This window comes from Corvus moneduloides, chromosome 7 (assembly GCF_009650955.1).
Source record: "Corvus moneduloides isolate bCorMon1 chromosome 7, bCorMon1.pri, whole genome shotgun sequence".
NCBI classification, from domain to species: domain Eukaryota; kingdom Metazoa; phylum Chordata; class Aves; order Passeriformes; family Corvidae; genus Corvus; species Corvus moneduloides.
In genome coordinates, this window is record NC_045482.1 from 14,714,024 (window position 1) to 14,738,213 (window position 24,190).

The following is a 24,190-nucleotide window of genomic DNA, read 5'->3' on the forward strand; positions in this document are numbered from 1 at the left end:
GGGTGGAGCTGCTGCAGCAATAAGAGATCTCTTGGTAGAACCTTATGTTATTAAAACTAGTTGTCTTGACCTGCAGGTGTGGAAAGAGAAATAATACACTAGTGGAAATCTGTATTTAAGCATTGCTACAGAAACATATTTGGTGGAAATAGATGACCTGTGCCCTTACTGCCCCATGTAGTTATTGGAAAGTTTATGTGGGCTTGAGTTTGTTTGGCTGGACTCTGATGAAGGATTTTGTGTGGTTTTTTTTTTTTTAAATACTGCTATGAGTAAACACAACTTCTCAAGAATGGGCTGTGTTTAAAGAAGGGCAGTGTACTAGCCAGAATACCTCAGATATTGGATAAACAGATGATGAGCTTTTGTCCAGTCTCTGTCTTACTCTGGATGATTCACAAACTAGATACAAGATTTAGTGAAGGATTTTGTGTAATCCAAGTGTTGGTGACACAAGTTTCTGCAACAAAATGTCCAGGACTGCATTTCAGAGGCTGTGTGACTATAGCTTGATGTTTTCACTGTAAGTCTATAGTAAAAGATTAATTCCATAATAATATACTTATTTTAACTAATTATCTACACTGATTGTTTATTATCCCTTTTGGGGCAATATTTTTGTGAGACTCAATTGGTTTTGTAACTGATGTCAGTATAATTGTGAAGATATACGAAAAAGTAAATATTATACTTGAGAGATATGCAAAGTAAATTTCAATGAAATATGGTTCATTTGAGAATTGTTTCATATCTTGTGAGAAATTAGCAAGCAAATACTTGTGATTTAGATCTGAGTAACACATTTGGTCCATCCTAAGAAGTTTATAAGGTAACTGTGCTTTCCTCTTCTCTAGATTTCTTAACCAGTTGTGGCCTTCATTATCTTTAGGCAGACGCTTTTTGGAGACAGTTATGTTTTACTGGACAGCAATTTGTTTCTTGCTGTATAAAACCAAAATTCTGTGGTCTAAGCTGAATGAAAAGGAGTATCATCATTGAAACTAAAGCTGCTTTAAGCTAGAGGGTGATGAATCTGTAAAAGAGAGAGATAATAAAGTCGGGGTGAACATGAAGTTGGGAACTTGCCAAGAATAAGTTTTGGAAGGTGTCCTCTGTGATACTAAGAAAATTGGAGTGCAAGGGAGACTGACAGGAGTCTTGTCTTGACCACTGCTGGTCTTGTTGGTTTGCACCATATTATTTGATGAACCAGAGTTTGCTTTCTCTTCTCCCCTTTCTTTGACCACAGTATATGGAATTGGCTTCTGTATTTCTCCCCTTTCTCTGAAACAATGAGGGTTTAATGTGGAAGAAGAGATGATGTACCTTATCAGAAAATAGGAAAATACAAAGTGGTTGTTTTGTTCTTATAGTACTACATGTCTTCAATTTCAGACTTTCATTATTTTGAACCTGGACAGGAATTTTTTTGATTGTTAAAACACATTTTGATAAATTTTTTTGTCTATTTTGTGTAACGTACATTATTCAGTCCAAAAGTCATCTGGCAGTTTTATGTTTTGAATTCTCTGCTCTTCTACCTTATATTCAACTTAGGTTTCTATGGCTGTCTTGAAAATTAAATTGTGTTTTGATTATTTAAAATATTTGTGTTCCTATTTAAGGAACAAGGCCCACTCCTGCTAAATGAACAGCTTTCATTGTTCAAATGATTTTTCATGCCTCATGTTGTGAGGAATACTTGAGTGAACTCTATTTAAAGGTAATCTCAGTTTTCTGTAAGCAGGAGCTACTCTCTACTGCATAACATGACAGTAAGCTTAGGTAATGTTGTTAGCATTCTGAATCTCTGGGAACACCAGTATGACTAATGGGTTCAAAAAGATAGTTGATTTTTATTCCCTCATGTGGAATCTTGATTCTCCTAAAACAAGTCTCCTATTTACAGGATTTGACCAAAACCTTTCAATATATTCTAAACCTTAACATTATATAATGTGTTATATTTTATACCCTTCACCTTGTCTCCAATACCAGTGCTGGCAGGTGAATTCTCCAGTCACGTGTAGGAAATATCCTATTGCTACTTATGCAATCAAAACTTATATTTTTTTTCCAAATATTTGTTAGCCATGAGCATTTTATGTAGTCACCTATTTTCTAATAAATACTTGGGGAGCACTGCAACAATTCTGACAGATTGTCTTAAAGTCTTAGAAAAAGTAGATCTCTTCCCCTAGTTTGAACATTAATTGTTCACTTTAGAAAAGCTCATGTTACATGTAAGTCTGATTTTTCAAAATGCTTTCAGAATCTTGCATATCCAAAGAGGATTAAGAGCTGTCTTGCATTTCTTGTCAGATGACATAGTTTCTCCTTTATATAATTGTAATTCCATAAGCTAATTAATAATTTTTGCAAATTAAACTGGAAATGGGTACTGATGAGTTATGTTCTAGTGCTGATTATAACAGCATGGTCTAAGGTTACTTGATTAAATGTGTTCTGTGCTTGTTTAGAAAGGACAGATAGATTGTGTCACTTGCAGCATGAGCAAACTGCTAGTCAGATCATTGTTCTGCTTTTCAAAATGCAGTCATGGGTGGTAAAGCCTGATCTTTTGAATATGTTGCAAATGAGATTAATACACATACAGAAATGGAGAAAGTACTTTCTTTAGAGACCACAGCATTGTCTTGCAAGTATAAATAAATGGGATGTACATAAGTTCAGCCTCAAACTGTGGATAACTTAGTCTTGACTTGATCTCTTTGTGTTGTCATTCTAAAAATAGAATTAAGCTATTAAAAATGCTGAATGCAAGCAATCTTTATCCTTTTATTCATCGGTGTAATGTTAGAGAACTGAACTGGATATAAAAAAGAATAATTAGTGATACATATATACATATCTATCTCCACATGTGTATATACCCATCTATAACTGTACGTATGATAGACAACTGCATGTTTAGTGTCCTCTGCTTTTTGTGGAATCATTGATACTTTTTTCCAAAGAAGATCCAATTTTTTAACTATAGTGTCCCTTGTCATATAATTTTGAATAGATAGTTGTTCCTAAGTATTACTTGATGATAATAGGCTGTGCAATGCCCTGCACAGAACTGTGACGTGATAGTGTGCAGGTTTGTTTAACAAGAGTAACCACAGTAACATGAGTGTGTGTTTCTGTAGATACAGGAATCACAGGCAAGTTAATGTTAACAGAGTGGTGCAGCAGAGAATAGAAGAAGAATGCTTAAATTAGGAGACAGGGGTGCTGCATTAAATGTTCCAGGTGACAGGAATCAATACATGTGTGTAATTTGCTTCTTTTAATTAAGCGCTGCAATGATAAAAGCTATTTTATCATTTTAGAATTTTAAAAAGAATTTTTTACCTGTGAAATGCAGCTGTATTTCTATCATGGAGTTATGGGCATTGAAGTTTTACCATTTCTTTCTTAATAGGACAGGATCAGTCTGTTTCACTTTCTTATAGTAGCTCAATTCTGTATACCAGTAGTTCTGTAACTAAGAAAAGAAAATGGCAATGGGTATCACAAGACCATGTCACAAAAATTGCCCTTTTTGGTTAATACACAGGTTCTATAAAATTTTGCAAAGCACTTTTAGGTGTGCCTTTTTGCCCCGGGGTCTGAGTTGAGTGACTGTAATGTTGTGTCTTGTGTGTTGTATGGTGAGATTAGTAGAAACCTGCCTTTTTTAAAATGGGAACTGTCTACAGTTCAAAACACCTTTGTACTGGGCTGGTGAGATTAAAATTCTGGAAGAAACGAGGGCCACTTTTGTTATTAACCCTTGAATGAGAATGAGTAGAGCAAAGATGTGGAAAAAACCTGTGTGTAGGGTGGTGGGAGAAGACCGTGTCCTTTTTGCACCGAAGAACAAAATACCAATAGTTTTATAATGTGAAAAGGATATGTAGGTTTAGTGCTTTTAGCTGCTAATTCTTTTGCCCTCTGAGTGCTGGGTGGATGCTACCATGTTGGAGATGTCACTTTATAAAAAGAGAAACTTCCAGTTCCAAGTAAGCGCCATTCCCAGTTAGAGAATGGGAGGAAATAGGGATATAGCTATCCAATATTTTTGAACACACGCATTTCCTTGAAGATGTTCCCTTTTGTTGTACAAGTAGGGGCATTGCAGCAGTCTTGCTCGAGTCAATGTTGTAGAGCTCAGAGCTCAGTACTGTCTGTATATGCCTTCTGCATCCTTTTCAAAGGGAGGTTGTTCTATAGCCAGACACACTAGTAATTCTTCTGTTTTCTTTCATGTCTAATACTGAATATGTAACTGAATTCCATTCAAGAGATGGAGAGCTTAAATATAAGAAACTGGGATCAAAATTCAGTGTTATGAATACCTGTAATGTCAAGTATTGGAAGGATTTAATTAAATCCTTATGCATAGTTGAATACCTCCTGAATTTCATTTCAGTTGCAATCAGGCATCTGCAAATGGAGTTGGTGTAATCACAGGTTTTGTGACATTTTATAAAGGATTTTTTTAGCAGTCTAAATCAGTTACAAAATTTGAGAATACTTCTTCATTGCAGCTGTCCAAGTTCAGTAGAACAAGATGGGTTTTATTTCATGAGAAGTCTAGTTGATAGGATGTTTTAGGAAAGGAAATTGTTTAGGAAAAGAAATTGTTCAAGGAGTAAAGATCCTAAAGTTGTCATTCAGCAATAATGAAACAAAAAGTTAAGATTTGATGTTTGAGGTTTTTGTGCTTTTCTGTAACTGCAAGGAATCAGACTCACATTTCCATTTCCTTGGGGAACTGTGGGCTCCGAAGTGCTTGTATCTTTTAAACAAGCCACGCATCTCCAAAAAAGGCAAAAAATGTCATAGGAATGACATTTTAACATAAGCTGTGTTTTTCTTCATTAAAGTTTCTTGTTGAACGGCACAAGTTCTCTTATCCGCACCCTCTTATGGTAGAAATAGATTCAGTTTTGCATAACCACTCCTGCATACTAAGTTATCATGTTGGTGTTGAATACACATAAAAATATGACTACATAAGAAATTGAATTCAAGAAATTGGATTGTGCTCTTTGGTCAATAATGAAATTGAAAAGCTTTGGTTGCAGATATATCCAAATGATGTGAAACTAATGTGGTTCAAATGTGGTTAGTTTCCCTGAGGAACCCTGAGCAATGGCGATGCCTCAGAGAGATGATGTGAAAGATTGGCTGTACCATGGACATACATTGAAAACACAATGAATCGAAAGGATCTGCAGCTTGAATTGTTACTTTTTCTCTACTTTATGCATCAAGGTTTTTACGCTGATTAATTCACTCCCCATCTATGATTCATTTAATAGCATACCCAGCCACTGCTTTCATGTTTTGGAACACTGACTGCAGAGCTTCTATTTTGGTCTCCAGAGCAGGCTTTCTGTTTTGTGAAGTGTGCACCATTTATACCAAGTTTCACCTCTAGAAAGACAAGAACAGTGTTACTTTTCACTTCAGTAGACTGATGTGCTTAAAGAAGATCACAAGCACTCCTCCATAATCGAAGATGTTTTACTGAACTAAGTATTTCTGATTTTAATTACTAGGGAAACGGTGTTCTATTTTACAGCACATCTTAATTGAGGATAGAAGGCGTATAGTCCATGGCTACAGTTTCTCTTCAGAGTGTTTAACTTACACCATGTCTCTCAATTCAGTGTTTTTAACCCAGGCTTTTACTGAAAAGAGATCCTGCCTTCCCTTTCATCCTCTGCCATGCGTTTTGCTCTGTCCTTGGAGCTGTTGCCAAGGGAGCACACATTATACTGGAGCAAGGAGCCGTGCTGATTGAAAGTGAACCAGATTTTATGGTTTTCTTTTTATTTCTTAGTTCTATCCAAACAAGTTTTCTGATAAGCTCACCATGGAGCTGCACAAATGCTGGCACTAAGACATGGGAAGCAGCAGTATGACACTAGTTAGGGGAAGGAGCTTGCTCCTTTAGGTAGCTGTGTGGGCCATTGAAGCACATGCTTTGTTTTCTGGCATTAAGGAATTAAAGTGGTTGCACTTACATGACTGTTATCACTTATGTCTAGAATCCCTCAGTGGGTTGGAAGTGTCTCTCACCTTCTCCAGTGTCACTGCTCTGCTTTCCCTGTGAGATCCATTATACCAGGGCTCGATGGCTGATGCACAGTGAAGCAAAGCAGTTGAAAACTTCTTCTTTTCCTGAAGGTAGAGATCTGTTGTTGCTGTGTGAGGGAAAGAGGGGTCTTGTATGCACAGGCATTTGACCTTTTTCCTGCAGCAACAGTTAGCCACCAACAGAGTGATGCTGAGGGGCTTTAATGAGAGAAAGAAAGCAAGCTGGCCTCCAGGAGAGATAAGCTCTGCTATTAATGGTATTGCAGATACTATTTTTCATTTATTTCAGTAGTTCAATCATTAGTTGCTAATACACAGATTTCTTGTATTAGACACTTTTTTGCTTGTTGATTATTGCTTCTTGCTATCCTCAGAAAGCTTTTATTCTAGAAGTGTCCAGCTCTTAAAAGAAACAATTTAATTCCAGTGTTCTAGGCTTACAAATTATCTTCCACAGCCCAAGATGCACATTTAAGTCAGGCCTTGCAGTTCATCTGCCAGTAAAGATTGTTGTTGCTGCTGTTCCTTTGTTCAGAAGTAGTTTATCCTAACTCTGATTTTCTTAGTGGGATTTTAATTTTGTGGTGACATAGCAGTAGCTTTTAGAAGTGACAAAGACAGATCCAAGCAAGATCCAATAGAGCTGGAGCCTCCTTATTTTTTCAAACAGACTTGTTCCTTAGCCAGTTGTAGCACTCAAACTGGTACCCTCCAACCTCCTGAACATCTCTTTATGGAGAAGTGTGATCTGACTAACTTGTGGCCAGATATGTAATGGACTGGAGCTGTTCTGTAGTGAAGAACTGCTGCTTTCTGTAGCAATGGATTATTACTGTGTTCCTGCAGGTCTGTGATAGTTTATACCTGCAAATGCTTCCCTGTGGCAGGTGTAATGCCAGGCATTCCTTACTCTTTGCTCACTGCTGATTTCCAAGGAGAAGCAAAAGAAGCTGAAAGGTTTATTCCAGTCATTAAAATCAATGCCTGTTTCTGTTCTCAGTGTATATTCAAATAAGAAGTTGCTGGGTTAATATTTGGGGTTTTTTTAGAGCTAAATTTTGTTAGTTTTGTTTTTTTTTTTTTTTTTTTTTTTTCCAATGTGCATAAATTAATATTTTCTGGAAGTCTTCATCCCTACATGACTGAATGTAGGGAAAACTGAATTCCAAGTTAAGAACAGGTAGAAAAGGAGGAAACCCCACATAAAGGGAAGTATTTACTGTCTGTTCAGTCAAGACATTTCTGTGGTACAAATATGTGACGAACGCTTTTTCAACCAGCAATTTATTGTTGTTCGCAAATCTGAGACTTTCAGATTCTTTGCTGAATCTCTAATTTGTTTGATTTATATATTTATTCTTATAACATGAGCTTACTCAGGGCTAAAATCACTTCTTTCTTTTTTTGAGGGTGAGAAACTCATGATTGTGTTTTGGTAAGTAGGATAATAAGGCCTCAGTTTAACCATAAGAGTGATACAAAGCAGCCTAGATATGCTTGCATTCAGGCAGCATTTTTAATGCAGTATTCCTTGTAGTTTTTGATAATTCTTTCAAGTGAGAAACCCTTAATCCTATATACACAATAACATTTTTACAAAGTATATAATTTATTACTGGTCTGTGTGAAATATATATTACTCTTCAAAGCAGCTATTGCTAGATAATGTTTCTATTTTTCTTATTTTTCAAAGATATGAAAGGTTAGACACAACCAAAAATGAAAAGATGCGTGATGAAATGAAAACATTCTGAACTTGCTTGGCAGCAAATCTTAGATTGTTTTCCCTTAGGATGTTTTTCTTCTATTTTTTTTCTTTTATACTCTCTCCAACCTTTAGATATAATCAGTTTTTCTAGTCTTGAGATTAATGTGAGCTTTGGATGTTTTTAAGGACCTGGAGATGGAAGACAGACATTTAGAAGATTAAGTTCTGAATTTTATTGGAATTGCAGAATTTCTGTAATAGGAATAATAAACAATGAAATGAGAGTGCAACAAAAGAGAATGTGAGAGAGATCTTGATGATTAAGTCCAGGTACTTGAGAGACAATCACTGCCAACGCTGAATCAGTTTAAGGGTCTTTTCTATCTTAATTGATTGGATCAAAGAAAGGGTCATTTACATGGCATCCTCTCAGACTCACAAACCAGTCTCTGGAACATGGATTTCAAAGAGCTGCTAAAAACGAATCTTTCCTGCTTGTTCATACCTTTGAAGAGATAAATTTAGACACATCTACGAAGAACTATTTAGTGATTTCTTTCTAATTTTAGTTTTAATTCTTGTACATTTTAGAGACTGTGTGGGTGATGATATTAAGAAAATTAAATACAAGGAATTTTTTGATGGATGGCATTTTGAGGTCAAATGAAGTGCACTAATGGATTATCCTACTTTCTTTGGCCATTTGTTTGATCCTTATTTATATGATTAGTAAATGTTAGAACTATTAATAGAACTAGACTCTGAGATAGTTGAGAAATTAATTGAATAGGCACAGGATTAACAAAAGCACTTGGAGTAGGATGTATACAATTTTTCACACTGCAGTGTTTCCATCAGCTGCATGCTTCCAGGAGTCATATTTGCATATCTCATTGCAAGCATATGAGCACAGGTTTTTAGTAGAAATTTTGCATGATAATACCTAAGCTATTGCTAATTGTTTCTATGAAGTACATGTACTGAAGAACAAATAAAATAAATAGTTATCCACTCATTGCTATTTTCTAATTTTTAACATTAAAACTGTTAATTTTTCGGGTAAACCTAATTATAAGGACTGGGATCTGGAAACATTGCAATGATCAGTGAGTGTTGTGGGTTGTGGTTTTGTTTGTTTGCTTAAATTGCTTTGACTTTTCTTTCCCTGCCTACTGATTTTGCAAACTTTCAAATGTTATCTGATTTTTTTTTTTTTTTTTTTTTTTTTTTTCCAGACTGAGGCTAATGTAAGCTTTGGAAATTTGAAAGATTTTTCCCAAATGCTTTTTGACATTTTACTGTTTCTGCTTAGTTGATGTTTTCTAAATGTGAAACTGTTGTGATTAGTCTCCAGTAGGATCTGGGTATATGTTAGGATTCCCAGATGTTATGCAACCATTTTGTTTTACATCTCCAGAATAATCTGAAAAAGCAGAAGCACTTCAGCCCCTGGGCAGAACATCTCTGTCCCATTCTTGCTTTTTGCCTTGTATTCCTCTTGCACTGAATATGGTTTGGCCAAACACATGAGTCAGAAAAGTTTACTTTAGTAAAGACATTATTCTGATTAATAGTATTGTGGTAGAAGAACATCAGGTTAAGAGTCCCTGTGGGCCAGACTGCACATCTGTTTGGAACAAGAAACCTTAAAGTCTGAGCCTTAAAGTCTAAGCCATATAAATTGCTTTATTGCTGCACTAAAGTTTCTTAGTATGACAGAGGATGCAATTCTCTAAAGCACAGAACTGGTATTTCAAAAATGTCCCATGGAGTCCAGCATTGTGCACAATTTAATTTGGATTCATTGTCCCATGTTTATATGCTGTTGCAATGATTCAGGAAGTTCATAATAGTTCAGAAGTGTCTTGAATCCTGAGTTGTCTGTTGACCTCAGAGCTATAGTTTTCCATGTATTTCTGCCAGTTCAGCTGTAGACTGTAAATCAGCTATACTCTGATAGTTTGCCAGTTTCTCTGCTGATATATATGTACCTCAGAGGAGTCATTTGCAGATTTAATTTTGAAAAAATTACCCTGGATAAAGCTCTGAAGAACCTAACCTTATAGCTGACCCAGATTGGAACAGGACCATTTTTACATAGATTTAAAAAAAAAAAAAAAAAAAGCCAGGGGAAAAAAAAGGGGTGGCTTCAGGAAGTCTCCAGAATATCGCTCTGGAGAGATCAATCAATATCATGCTCAAGTCTCCTAACCCCTAATTTCCTAGATGACTGATGCTCTGCACTTGTAGAATGTACTACCTGGTGATATTTTTAAACGGCCATTTTGATTTTATAAACCATCCCTGAGCAGTGAGGGACTACTTTGAAACTGATTCCATTGTGCAACTGGGAACTCTTGTTGTATGTATAATGAAATATGAAGTGTTTAGATACAATAAATTAGTCAGAAATTATAATGGAAAAAACAAGGCATCTATTAAAATTTATTCCACTTGTATGGAGAAAGGGCAGCACTTTTACCTAGAAATGTCTTTTAATTTTTGTAATACACTGCTGAGTCAGTTCACAACTGAAATTTGACAGCAATAACTGTGGGTATTATTTTAACTTTCTATGGTATAGTAATTCTGTAGTTGATCTTTTCCCACTGTATAAAAAATTCTTTGGAAATAACTACTAGGTAGAAGCACCTGATGAAAGAATAATGTGTAAAAACATGTTACAAGATAAATAAAAACAGTCTGAAGTGGTCCATAGGGTGAGGAGGAAGAAATCATTGATGTAATATCGTATTCTTTGCGAAAGAAAGCACTCTTCCCTTCCTCTTCCCCATCAACACCATCTCACCAGTGGGTGAGATGGGTGAGGCACTGAGGTCTCACTATAACGTTCCTGTAGACTGAAATGACTGACCTTAGGACCCAAAGGGGCAGTGGAAAGCTGAGCATAACATCAGAGAGAAATGGGTAGATAGTAGAAAGCTTGTGTATCTCAGTTTTGACTCAGTAAAAATTGAACTATAATGTTGGTAGTGCATTTTAACTGGACAAATAATTCTTTGTTTAGACAGTTAAGTTTTTAATCAAACTAATGTAAATTGTAGCTTTGTATTTAAGTAGTGTTCCCTCGCCCTTTTTCCTGAAAGATGTTGAGTACAATGTGAGTTAGCAGCAGGTACATACACATGCTCTGCTCCTTCCCTATCCAGTTCCACAGTGGTATCAGTATGCTCACATCCTCTATTTTGGGGCAGAACGGAGGGAAGAGTGGATATATCACAGATACACAGCACAGAACTGAGTGGACTGTAATAGTTCATACCATATTTTTCCATCCTTCTTTTTTTCTTTGGTGATCTGTGTATGAACAAAATCTTCAGAGACAAAAGATTCTGCTTATGACTATGCATCTGCTGTCTCAAAGGGCTCAAGAGGGAACATTTGGCTCTTTGTGATTATAGTATTTTTTTCTGGTAATTTCTCTAACATGCTAGCTGGCCTCCTACATCAACTCCTGAATGGCAATTGACAGCGCTTTTTCTTCATGAAAAGAAATTTTTAATGGGCTGCACCATAAATAGCTGGAACTTGCAGTCTTATGTGAAAAATACAGGATATGAGTCATTACCAACAGCAGGAGACCTTAGATCCTGTGTAGTTTTATGTATCTTTGGTGGCCATATCAAGGGCTGCATTTAATCTGAGCAGCACGTGTTCATTCCAGATAGCTTTAGGAGGCAACCTGGCTCCCACTGGCTGGTTTTGTAGTATCTGCTCTCTAGTAAAACATACTCCAGGCTTAAAGAAACTCCAGTTTATTTTGGAGTCACTTAGTTTCTGGTACCTTAAAGTAAAATTGAGGAAAAGAGAGTGAATACTGGATTGTCTTTGGACAAGAGAGGAAGAGGCTAACTCAGGAAGCCACATTTAAGCTCTTTCCAGAGTTTCTGATGTCCCCTGTTCTGCCAGAGAGGTCACTTTTCTGAGGATTTCAATGAATCTTTGAAGATTTTAACTAGGTTGACACTCTGAGCAGTCAAAGAGAAATTGTTATTTCTATTTCTAATGTTTTTAAGGGTTCAGTTCAAAACCAGTGTTAACTATTTTTCCTTATGTTCCACTTCCAGTAGTTACATATGGATTTGAAATCCTTGAATATTGTTTTGAATTGCTTTATGCTTCCATCTTTCACAGATAAAAAAGCCGAAGCACAAGCATTACAACTTATTTTAAGGTAGGGCTCAATGGAAGAGGAAAAAAGCAATACCTTCCAGGTGTTTTGACTCCCAGGACTGTGCTTTAATCAAACACCATCTCCTGGATAATTTAGCAGGAGTCTGCTAAGCAAACTCCAATTCAGGAGAACTTATTTCTTGAGTCCAAGGTTGAATAAATAGGTTGAACTCTTCACATCTGTCAGGTGAATTCCCAAGTCTTTTAAGGCAAAAAGTTAAATGTTTGTTTAACAAAGGTGAGGTGATAGTCCTGACACAGTGGTAATGCCTGGAAAAATCACATTTCAGGTGGTCAGCTGGAATTTTCAGGGTTCTTGTAGAGTAAGAAAGGCTGCATGAAATCTCTTCTCCAATCCAGTATTTCAGTATTTGTTTTGTTGCCTTATTACAAAATGCCAGAAGCAAATATTGGAAGATAGGTGATAATGCAGTTGTCTTTCTCCTAGGAAACCAGCCAGCTACTTTGCAATAACATTCTTATGTACATTCTGTTTCTTGTTCTTTTGTGCAAAAAAAAAAAAAATCTTTAAGTATAGCAGTGAATGAGTGCTTGGGCCACCTGTCCCTCTAGGTCTGGTGGTGAAATAAACTTTTGACAATTATGACCCATGAAGATCATATTTTTGTCCCTTTGTGGATCTCAGGTCCAACAGACTTGGAATGAGAAATTGAGTCCAATAGCTGTAAACTGAAAGATTACCTGGAATTTTCTCGTCAAGGTCCCTGTGTTTGAGCACCATTACTGTAGCTGTTTCTTCCCATCAGAACCTGCATATTGCATTTTTTAAACTGACCTTCATAATGCAATGAGGAAATAATTAATCGTAATTTAAGCTTCAGAGTTGCAATTGTAGATATAGAGAAATTCCATGCCCTGAAGAAGTGGGTGGAGAGAACTCTAGTTAGTATTAAGGGCTCCTCTTTCAAGAAAGGGAGTGATTCAGTCAAGATTATATTTTTCTTAACAAAATTGCTGTCCTGGAGGAAATTCTCTGTATTTCTTTTTCCACATGTGATGAATAAATAAATCTAAAAAAAATGGAGAATTTACTTGAATTGAACTTTACTCAAATATTTCAAATACTTATCATGGAAACCACTGGTTTGGATTTGTCCCCATGGAAGAAAGGAAAGAGAGGGCTCAGGAATATAGCTGGATCTCAGATTATAATGCAAATGTATTTTTGGGGGGGGCCTTAATAATTATTTATTAAATGTAAAGTAGAAACAAAACTTGTACTCTGGATGTTGATAAAGAGTTTTTCACAAGCAGAATAATTTTGTGGTTGGCAAGGTTTAATCTCTTATTTTAACTTCTGGTATTCAAATTACCTGTTAGGTGCTGCTGCTGATGGCCTGGTACCATGAGGGATGTGTTGTTATGTAAGGAAATCCATTCCCTTGTGGCTGTGATATTGTACCTCCCAAGGAACCAATGCATACAAACACAACTTTTCTGCACAGTGGGAGAAGAGAAAAATTGCATGTAACTGTTGAAGTTCCTTGGGAAGTAATTTTGGATTGGTCAGAATATATGCAGTGCTATTTAGTGTCACAGACCAGCAAAGACTTTAATCTGAGGGGTTTTTAGTTACTGTGGAAACCCCTTCTGTAGCTGAATTTACTTAATGCTGATGCTTTTATCAGGAATTATGTATGGTATTCCAGCAAATATTGTGAACTTTATGGTATATTAGGTCATACTGGAATACTTCTCAAACTGATTTCTGTGGCTATGACGAGAAATAATGTGGAGATTTTGACTGTGGAATTATGGAAATCTGTTCCATACTTATAGTAGGGTATCTGTACTGTGATGGGAAGGACATACCCATCTATAGAGTGACCACAGCTGAGGTTTAAATTCAGGTCCAGAGTGGCACCTGGCAAACCCTGATTTCCAAATGCTTTTCATTGCCAAAGAAGCTACATCGTTAACTCCCAATGCAAGAATATGTCAAGTGAATACTGTCCTGTTAAAGCTACAGAATAACTCACTGCCAAGGAGGCTGCTGCTGTCACTCAGGTGAAATCTGGAACCATAAGAGTGAATGGTCCATTATGGTCCATAATTTGTACCATAAGAGTGAAGACAAAAACCTTACAGATGTGTCTGATTAAGTTGCTTATGACATTAGTAAGTAAACAAGTAAGATAGGGCTGATGTGCCCTTGACCAACCTTGAACTGTCAGACCCTGAAAAACGATGGGCGACTATGAGCTTTTTATTTTAGATGTCAGCTTGAAGCTGATTTATAGGCGCTTTCCAGTCAGAGAAAACTGCTTAAGGCTTCAAGGACTAGATTGGGTGTTATGGGCTTCCCAGAATGTACACAGGCAGCTCAGAAAGGCCTTCGGTGTGGAGAATAGGGGGTCAAATTAAGGGATTTGAAATTCGCTGTAAATCCACACTCTCAAGCTGGTATTTCTGCTTTCTGAGATTTCTGGTTCTGAAACATTAAGTGCATAATCCTGAAATTTGGCAAGCAACAGAGAAGATGAGTAGCTGTTGCCTTCTCTCTGCCTTGATTTTCCAGTTTTATTGAAACAGTTACAGATTTCTGGAAGGTTACAGATGTCTATCTTTGCTCATCAGTCTTTAATGAGCTTTTTTGTTTTGGTAGTACATCACCTATTTGTATTTAATGGCTAAGGAGTTACCTGCAATGTAGCAGACATGACAAAATCTTTTCCATTTCCTGAATTTTTACTCTCTACCTCTTACAGGTGTGTAAAAGTTAAGATGTGAGCCTTGTCTGGATAAGGCAGGTTAACATCCCTGCTTGCTTGGTAGCTGAATGGAGATGGAAGTTGTATTCTAAACACTTTTCATTTGTAATACACTTTAGCCAGAAGGTGAAGGTGTGTATACTGCCTCTGCTTCCATCACTCTGTATGCTCCCTGTTTTGTGTCAGGAGGTGTAGCAGACTGGGAGCTAGCGGCTCATGATGTTCACTAAGTGGCAGTCCCAAATTTCATATATGCTTGCCTCCCATCTGGTAAGTGGATGAGTAATTTATGACTCAACTTTCTCCACTCATCTTAAGAATAATTCCTTATGACTCACATAGAATGTTTGCAGGGAATCTTGCTGTTCGAGAGCACTTTTCCTCTTCTGCTGTTGTCTTCTCATCTCTCCTGTACTGTGGACTGCAGTTTAACTTCCAGAGCAAAATCCTCTCATTTGGAACTCAGGATTGGTGCAGTTGCTGCTTTAGTGAGTCATTTCTGATTTTAGTATGACTTTTAGTTTTGTCTGTAGTACTGTCACTTAGTGAGATGGAGATCAGCCCTGTGGATTGTGTGAATTAGTGTAGGTAAAGCCCAGGTACTGGAACCCCTGGAGGTGCTTGTGGTGCACACAAAGCTCCTGCAGGACGAGCTGGTGCAGGGGCAGGACCTGCCCTCGTGGTGGCTGCGTCCACCAATGCTCTAATCCAGAGCCTCAGCAGTGTGGGTACAGGCTTGCCTTCAGCTGGAGGACATGCAGTAGGGAAAACCAGGGTCACAAGTTTGTTATTCCTTCTCTCGTGCACAATGAATAGAGAGAGCCAGCCTGGACTTTTGTACCAGATCTGTTTTAATTCTAGGCAGATCTTTGTCTGTTTGCTCTGTGTTTGAAGTGCAAATTCAATATAAAACCTTGTCATGAATGACTGTACTCTAACCCAAGCAGCAGCAACAATCTACGTGTGTGCAGAGAGCTTGAGTAGCTCTCTTAAGAGTTGCTAGTGAAGTCTATAGGCGATCAAAAGAAGTTAAAGGTGTGGCATAGAATTTTTTGTGGACTTACCTTCTGATGTATATTTGTCCACCCTTATATATGGCAGCTAAAAATGTAAGTAAATGTATGCTTCCCATAGAAAAAATGCAGATATTACATCCATGAGATGCAAATAGCAATTCATGTCTTACAATTTTCCCAACCATATGGCCAGTCCTATACATGTGCCCCTTATGTAAGAGAGACCCTGTTCTACACTTCAGTACTGCGTGACAGTTCACTGGAAAGGGAGTTTGAGAATCATTAATTGAAAGAAATGCCAAGTCTCTTCCATATTTGAATTTTTAATTTCCAAATCATTCCATTAATAATCAGTTTGTACACTTATGAAATGAATCTTCATAATAGAACTCATTTTACTTATCTTTCTATTTAATTAGAACTAAGTAGCTGTTTCTCCTCAGTTGGTTCTTTTGTCCCTAAAGCAATTTCTTCTGTCCTTACAAATTACTAAAATCACATCTCAATGGCATCCATTCCTGATGTCTCTGTGATTGTTTCAGGGTTCAGGAGAAACAGCATTTGCTTCACAATTTGTATCTGAAATGAAATCATAAACATGTAATTTTATGTTCGACTTTATTCTCTGTTAACAGATATTTTCTATTTGGAGTTAAAAGATGATGTGGATATTGCCCCCAAACTTGAATACTTGGCTTCAGTTTTTAGTAAGGATGTAGACACAAAAAAAGGGTGGTTAGCAGAAATAACTGTGTGAAATGAGGATTTCTACATCTGGTAGGAAAACCAAAACATTTTAATATGATCACCCAAAAGGGATAAAATTATTTCCTCTCCAGATACCTGATAGCCATGGGTTGCAAAATTTTTTTAATGTAATTTGACGAGTTGACGTTTAATATAACTGAACTTGAAGAAAGGGAGTGAAGCAGACTGCAGATGCCTTTGTTATCAAAATAATAACAGAAAATCCTCTTAAACACATTTTTGAAGGACAGGATAATTAAGCGATCTCATCTGGATACAAACAGTTAAGGAAAACAGAGACAAAATTGGGCCAAGGCAAAGTAAAAACTGTGAGATTATTAGATACTGCTCCTAAATATCAGCCTACAGCCTGGTGTTGGACTTTGGTCTTACTAATATCTATAGCACAAAAAGTTGGAATGTACTGATTTCAGTTTATTCATGCTATGAAGTCAGGAGATACAAAATATTGAGGGCGATGATAAACATATTGCATAAAAGCAATTTCATGACCTTGTGAAACAAATTAATAGCAATAGGAAATTTAATATTGGGAAAGGTAAGGTTGTGCTTCTATGGGTCAGCATTTCTATTAGAAACTTGCAGGCCCATCTGTTGGGAGTGGTGAAGATCAAGACTGATTGTTGACTATGAGGCACAAGAAGATGTAAAATCCTGAAAAAGCGAACGTGTTCCCAGGAGCCTATGGGCTGAGGTCACTGCAGCAAAGGTGGGGACCCAAAAATGGGTTCTGTACCATTGAACAAGGGACTCACTGATCATCAATCTTCAGCACACTGAAGCCTTGCCTGTCAGAGAAAAAAAAGTATGCAAACAATGACTTTTCAATTTGGCATGCTGAGCTAAGTATATGGATTACAGGCTTCCATCACTGTCACTCAGTACCTTCAATGAGAGCAAAGATGGTTTTAAGCATCACCTTGTTGCAGATTTTATAGCTTGAAGACTAAAACATTCTCTAAAATTTAGTTTTCAACTAAGTACTTTGATTTTTCTACCACTAAGCAGAACTATATTTCATTACTGACTTTAAAGGAATTGGGAAGAGACCCAAGAATATCCATATTGGTGTCTAGCATTTTGCAGATGCCTCTGGAAAATCTGGTCTGCAGAACTGATCAAGAATAGCTACTTCCCTTGTGAAGTGAGCAGAGAAAAAGGTCTCTGAACTTGTCATAGTGATTTTACTTAAATTAGAAGAAAAGGTAAGAGAAAACAGTTTTAATGTCACACACTCTGCATGTTGTTCTATATTCTTCACTTATATTTTCAATAGCACAAACTGCCAAGTAAATGCATATATGCAAAATAAATGTTTGGGGAGTGTGCAGCAACAGACTATGCCAATGGATCCTCCTGGATTCATTTTTGAACTCTAAACAAAATTTAATAGATGTTTAGACTCAGTGTTGGTTTTGTTTGAAAACATTTATTATGTGGATGTCTTCAGTTTGTTTTGCTGAAATAAATGATGCAATAAGGAAATAAGGCCAAAGCTCATCATTTTTATGTTTCAGCAGGTCGATTATTTTGTCATCAATGAGACACATATAGATTCACATGACTCACATCATAATTAGTAGCATTAATGAAATACGAAATAAAAAGTAGTTACTGAAATATTAACATTTTGGGCACCTTTGCAGCCTGTTAGTCCCACTGGCATTAAAACAAATCCTCTCTCTTACAATTGAATTAATAACTATTTTACAATTATGCTGACCCTCAGCTTCACTGGCAGATTAAGGAACTTCCCTCATGGTCCCTTATGGTTTGTTGAAGTCTGACTTTACAAACTAATTGATATTTATACTTTGGATCATTTTCTAGCTGAAAAGAATTTTCGGAGACTTTTCAAAAAGTTGGGTTTTTTTGTTTTGTTTCGGTTTTTTTCTTAAAGGGAAAGGCAGCTGAAATTGTTCTCCTTCCATATGAACTTAATGCCAGTAGATAATTCTCCAATTGATAGTGATTGTGAAGTAAAGGGGTGAGGTGGGGCTGAGATGGATATCAGTCATGAAATTCTAGGATCTATAGCCTGAAATAATTTTTACCTTAGATAACACTTATTATTGCATTAATGATTACTTTTTCTGTGTCAGCTGCTGTGTTTCAAATGTTACAACAGAAAATCTCCAATAAATTGTCACTTTCCTCAAAAAGATCTGTTTATCAGGTGAGATACTCCTGCTAGAGAGCTGCAGCTGTTCAGGCAGGGACATCTGAGCTTTGCAAGGATATTTTGGGTAAAGTTAAAACAAGTAGTGTTGCAATGGTACTATGAGTAGTTAAGAAAATTGGAGAGCTGCAGTCCTTAAGGTATTGAGGACAGAAGGCCTCTAATATGTGAGAGTTTCATTGAGTCTAGGAGATAATTCTGAAAACTGTTGTAATGGATCTTATTTTTACTTTACTTGAAGAGTTAAGTAGGTGCATCTGCAGTTGCCTTCACTTGGATTTTCTGTGCTCGCCTCTGCAGGAGGCTAGTGCTGGGATCCTTCAGTGGGTAAACCAGTCAGTATTTTTAGCTGCATTAGGCCCAAAGAAACCCCTCCACATTTAACGAAGTGTCAAAACTAGTTTCTCTGACACTTTGACCTAATGTGTCTTACAGCAGTTTAAAATCATTTGCGTGCCTGTAAGCTGTAGGTTAAAAAAAACCCCAACATAACCCTGAACTCTTTTCATTCAGTCTAATTCAGTCTTTTGCACTTGCACATTTATTCTTTTTCACAGTCACCTTTGTGACGTTACCTGTTCTCCATTTCCTTTGACAACTAGCAATAAACTGAATGTCTCTGGTCAGGATTTCCTTTTGCATGTAGAGGAACACTTCTCCAAGGTGTTAGCACTGCCTCTGTCCTCCTTCCAGAGCTATAAGCATATACTCAGCTCACTATACTGAAGAGAGCTGGAACAGAATATTTGGATAATAATTTGTCGTTTGCTGATTAATCCTTGCTTTACAAGTTGTGTTTGAATTTATTGCTTTTTTGCACCAAAATGAAAGGATGAAAGTTTTTTTCCTGCATTTAGCAAGCACATGGCAGCAGCAGAATGAGCTTGTCCACACTCCTCTGGCCAGGTGCTTCACTCCTCTACAGGAGCCATTCCCTGTGTGAGAGAAAGTACTTCTCTGAAGCCTTCTTAACTTTTGTGATTGCCGAAATGAAGGGCAGGTCTACTGATGATTTTTGCTCCTTAAGCTATGTGAAGAATTTTCTTCATCAAGAAAGTTGCTAAGATTTGTTTTATAGACCACTGTAGGCTGAATTAAAATTATTGCAGGGATATGAACTGAGCGTTCTAAAGTAAAAATATTTTTCAAAGTTTTCATTTTACAAAATTAGAACAAAAATTCTGCATTATGTTTTCCCAACTAATTATATAAGTGTTATTAAGAATTACATGCCCTGCATTTTAAAACCTATGAAACCAATTTACGATTTTATATTGGATTTTGCAAAAGAGAAAAGTGAGGCACCTTTCTGTTTTATTATTTTTTTTCCCCATTCTGTATTATAATTTAAAAATTTTTTTATCACAGCTTGTTTCCACATCACTTTGCTGAAAGCTCTGTTTTTGGTGTACCTGATTAGATGACTCCAGACAACATGAGCTGCACTAAACTTAAGCAACATCAGCAGCTGATGGCACTGTGTTGCCTAACAACTTCAGAAGTTTCTGCACTTGTGCTGTGTTACCATAGCAATATCTGCCCACTGGTGGTGGACTTGCTTGAGAAGTTGCAATAAAAACAACTGTCAGACTAACATAATGTCAGATACATTAACCACAGCAACACCAAGAAACTGGAAATTATCTCTGTCACAAACCTAAATGAAGCTTTGTTTTGCTTCAGATCATCCCTAGGTATGTGTCTGTTTTGGAAGGTCCAACATTCTGCTGCTTTATTCAATAAATGTAACTACAGAAGTACATGAGATGGGCTGCAATATTTCAATATTGGACACTTAACATGAGGATCAAGTACATATCTTGTGAACACTGCTCAGGGAGGGCTAATTTTAATGCTGTGTTTCTGCAATGCCCTTCATTTTGCCTCTTTTTGTTACAAAACCATGCTTTGTTTTATTTCTTCGACTTGCTGCAAATATTGATATCAACTCATTCTCCTTTTTAAGCAGTTCAGATATTTGGAGATGATAAAGAAGAGAGACTGTTTGTGGATATGATTTAAATTTTTTTTTTTTTAAAAGCCTCTGAGTTCTGAATACTTCTGAGTCCTTCCACTTCTTCAAAGTCTTTCAGATACTTTATATGCTAAAGTTGCAAGGCTGAGATTTTTCAGACCAGGAAAGCTAATGTAGCAACTTTAACCCAGCAGTAATTATTAGCCCATCTGTTTTGCTTCACTGGTCTATTCAGACAGACAGAAAAAAACCCCACATCACTGTCTCTGCTAAAGATGCTGGAGCTTTTACTTTGGATGCATGTTTCCAGATTTGTTTGGTTTAACTCAATAGAGTGAGAACTCTTTCCCCTCTGGTATTTGGTTTATCTGTTTAACTTTCCTGGATTAAAATTCAATTTAGTCAAATTCTTGGATGAAATGATGCTTTAATTTGGTCTCCCTGACAGGGATTTTTCCTCCCTGGAGCAGCAACTGATTGCTTTTCTCAGTGTGCTCTGTAACCGTGGCATTAAGTGTTAACTGACCCAAGTTTCTGTCTTGAACCACAGTGTTAAAATCTCCATTTAGAAAATATCACACTGTCCACCTCCACTCTGCCTTAATTGTCCAAAATTAAATGTGACCAGAGAGGGACCCTGTTTAAACAGACACAGCGTGGAATGTTAACTGCTTGCTGATGATGTGTTTGCTTAGCAATTTGCAGGCTATCATTCTGATTAATAAAAAATTCACTGTATCTATGGAAACAAAGTGTGGAAAATAGCTTTTACGTCTGAGGAATGTTCAAGGAAAATGATTAGGTGGCCTTAAAAATTATAGCAGCTGTCTTCAGAGCAAAACTCAGGGCATTGCTGGTGTAAAAAGGACTGTAGCGATGTGTGGCATATAGGATCCTAACATTTTAACAGCATTCCAATCAAATCTTGTTTTAGCAAATTATATTTATGCAAATCACTGAGTCTCTTTTATCTTTTCTTGATAATTTTGTGAATTGCCATATCTTAATTGAGATATCCCAAAAGATGATTTAAGTAATATTAATTATTAATTGACTGCCTCTAGAATAACTCTAAAAGAAATTAAAATTTGAACATGAGGATAATAAACAGCATTTGCACCAAATTTGCCAATTCTTTTGCTCTTCTGGAGAGCCTTTAGGTGGAATTGTGTCTTCTTGCCTGGCTTCTTGCTGTGGAGTTAAGGAAGCATGTATGTAGTCTCTCTTTCTTTCCCATTTTAATTTTCCAGCTAAAGGTGTTGGCCAACAAATGACAATTTTAGAAGTGCTCCTGGCATTAAAAATTTAGTCTAAGATGTTTTTTTCTCTCAGATTCGTGACTCCTAGAAGTTATTTGATGTGCTCAAAGCATCTGTAAGTCATATGCCATTGTCACAGCAAATACGGGAAACTTTTGCACTCTTTCAACAGCAAATAAAAATGGGTGACTGAGTTTACTCACCTCTGATCCTGTAGATGAACACAGAAAGTCATCATCTGCCTCAGTTATCAGGCTTCCATTCACATTACAAATATGTCTTGGAAAACATGAACTTGACCCCATTTGGGTGAACGTAAAATAAGATCTACTCCAGGAGCATACACTGCTTTCCAGCCTCTAAATGGTGGTTGATCCAAGGGACTAGGTCAGGGCTTCTCTGGACTAACACATGGAGAGGAGGCATCATGCCCTCAGCTCTATAGACTTACTCCTATTGCAATCTATTGAGGTAATTAACTGAGCTGGGAGTTGACTGGAGTAAAAATCTATGTTTCCCAGGAGAATAGTTCTAAACAGGGCACTTTTCCTTAGAAAAAAAGAAAGGAGCTGGGGAAGCAGGTGGACATTCACTCTTTTATTGAGAATATTTTTCACAAATTACTGTGAATTAAGGAAATGTCAGAATATTCAAATTTGTTAGTAGTATATTAGTATAGCATTTTATAATTAATGTACTTTATTTTATACTGTTTCTAATATGGAATTAGGCCAAAGGGCTTGCCTGGTTGTTTGATGAAAGGCAAGAAATTGTAAGAATAGACAAAAACTCATCTAATATCTCTTACCTTGGTCCACATTAAGCAGGACACAGATCTCAAATTCTGTGTCCATCACAGTTTGCAAAGACTTCGGATAAAGGCAATAGAATGGAGCTTTTCAGAATGTACACTTCATGGCCCAGCTGTATCTGGCAGCCTTGGGTGACATGAAATATTAAAAGGGGGAAAAGTTTATTTAGGCTGAGGTGGGAGGGAGCCCAAAGCACAGTTGGATAATCCTTGGTAACAAGAGCAGAAGGGAACAGTTTTTCCAAGGTTTTGGGGTTTTTTTCTCAGTGAAATACTGTTCCTCAGGGGCCAGTGAAAGCATTTGAGTATGATGCAAGTTGTATTGAGGTGCAAGAGCAGTGCAGTAGCCAGACCCCTCATGCGTCTTGTGAAATCAGCCTTTGCTGACGGCAGGAGAGGCTGCAGGAGCTCTGCTGCAACTGTGTCCCTTTTGAACTTACTGCAAAGTTTGATTTTTTTTGTTTAAAACTCCTACTTCTTGCCTGTAGTCTGTGCTCCAGGGGAAAAGAAACCTCTGGAAGTAAAATACCTCTTGTGAGAGTCAACCTTGGGAGCTTTTATTTGGATCCAGCCTGTAAACAGAATCTGAATGTTTACTTAGAGTTTTGTGGTCCTTAATTTGATCTGGCCTAGACCTGCTTGTGATTGTTAGTGGGGAACAAAAAATAGATAAAAAGCAGGAAGAAAAAGAAAATGTGATGGAACACAGAAAACTAAAACAGGCATACAAAACAAACCATTTAAGGTATGTCTTACTATATTATGCATCTTAAATATATCTTAAGATATAATGCAATATGATTGAAATATCAATTGCCAAAATATAAATGCCTGAGCCTTTGAATGTTTTGATACTTTTTAGAGGCCCATGTAAGGCATAAAACTTCAGATATTTTAAAACTGTTATTATTGCACTGAGGGACTATGAATGTTTATTTACTTGAAAAGAAACTGAGCTTAGTTAGGAATTCAAGTACATCGCAATAGTTCTAGCTGGATGTACACCTTTTCACTTATGTCGAAAGAATTGTATACACAGATTAAAATACTTGTGCAGTTAAGTAGTATTTTAGAATTTATGGGCAGCTGAGTTTGGAAAACATTTGTGCAGAGGCACTATAAAGTGATATAACATCATCTGCAAAAGTCTTTGTAAAGGACTACACAGTGTTTTAACTAGCCATAAGGAGCAAAGTGCTCCTTAGCAGATGGTACAGCAGAGCTTTTCTTGAGAAAGATTTGTTTTGTTTTGTTTCCATTCACTTCCAGATATGATGAGAGTTTGCAGGAGTGTTTCCAGATCATCCGTGTGAGCTATACCATGCGTGCAGCTTGGAAAGTCAAATGTCTGCAAATGTGTCTGGGTGTTCCAGACAGTGTTGGATTGGGTTTGCAGTGGGATTCTCTTGGAGGGACACATATTGAATCACAATGAGTGAGACAGGAACTGGG

The 24,190-nt window shown here is 36.9% G+C and overlaps 1 protein-coding gene across 1 annotated transcript in view; it reads left to right on the top strand.

Annotated features, from left to right (window-relative positions):
* Positions 1-15,106: 15,106 nt before the first annotated feature.
* PDE1A (phosphodiesterase 1A) overlaps positions 15,107-24,190 on the top strand; it is a 181,003-nt gene continuing 171,919 nt past the window's right edge. The window contains exon 1 of the mRNA XM_032114162.1: positions 15,107-15,218. The gene's annotated coding sequence lies outside the window, so the exon portion shown is untranslated. The remainder of the gene's footprint in view (positions 15,219-24,190) is intronic.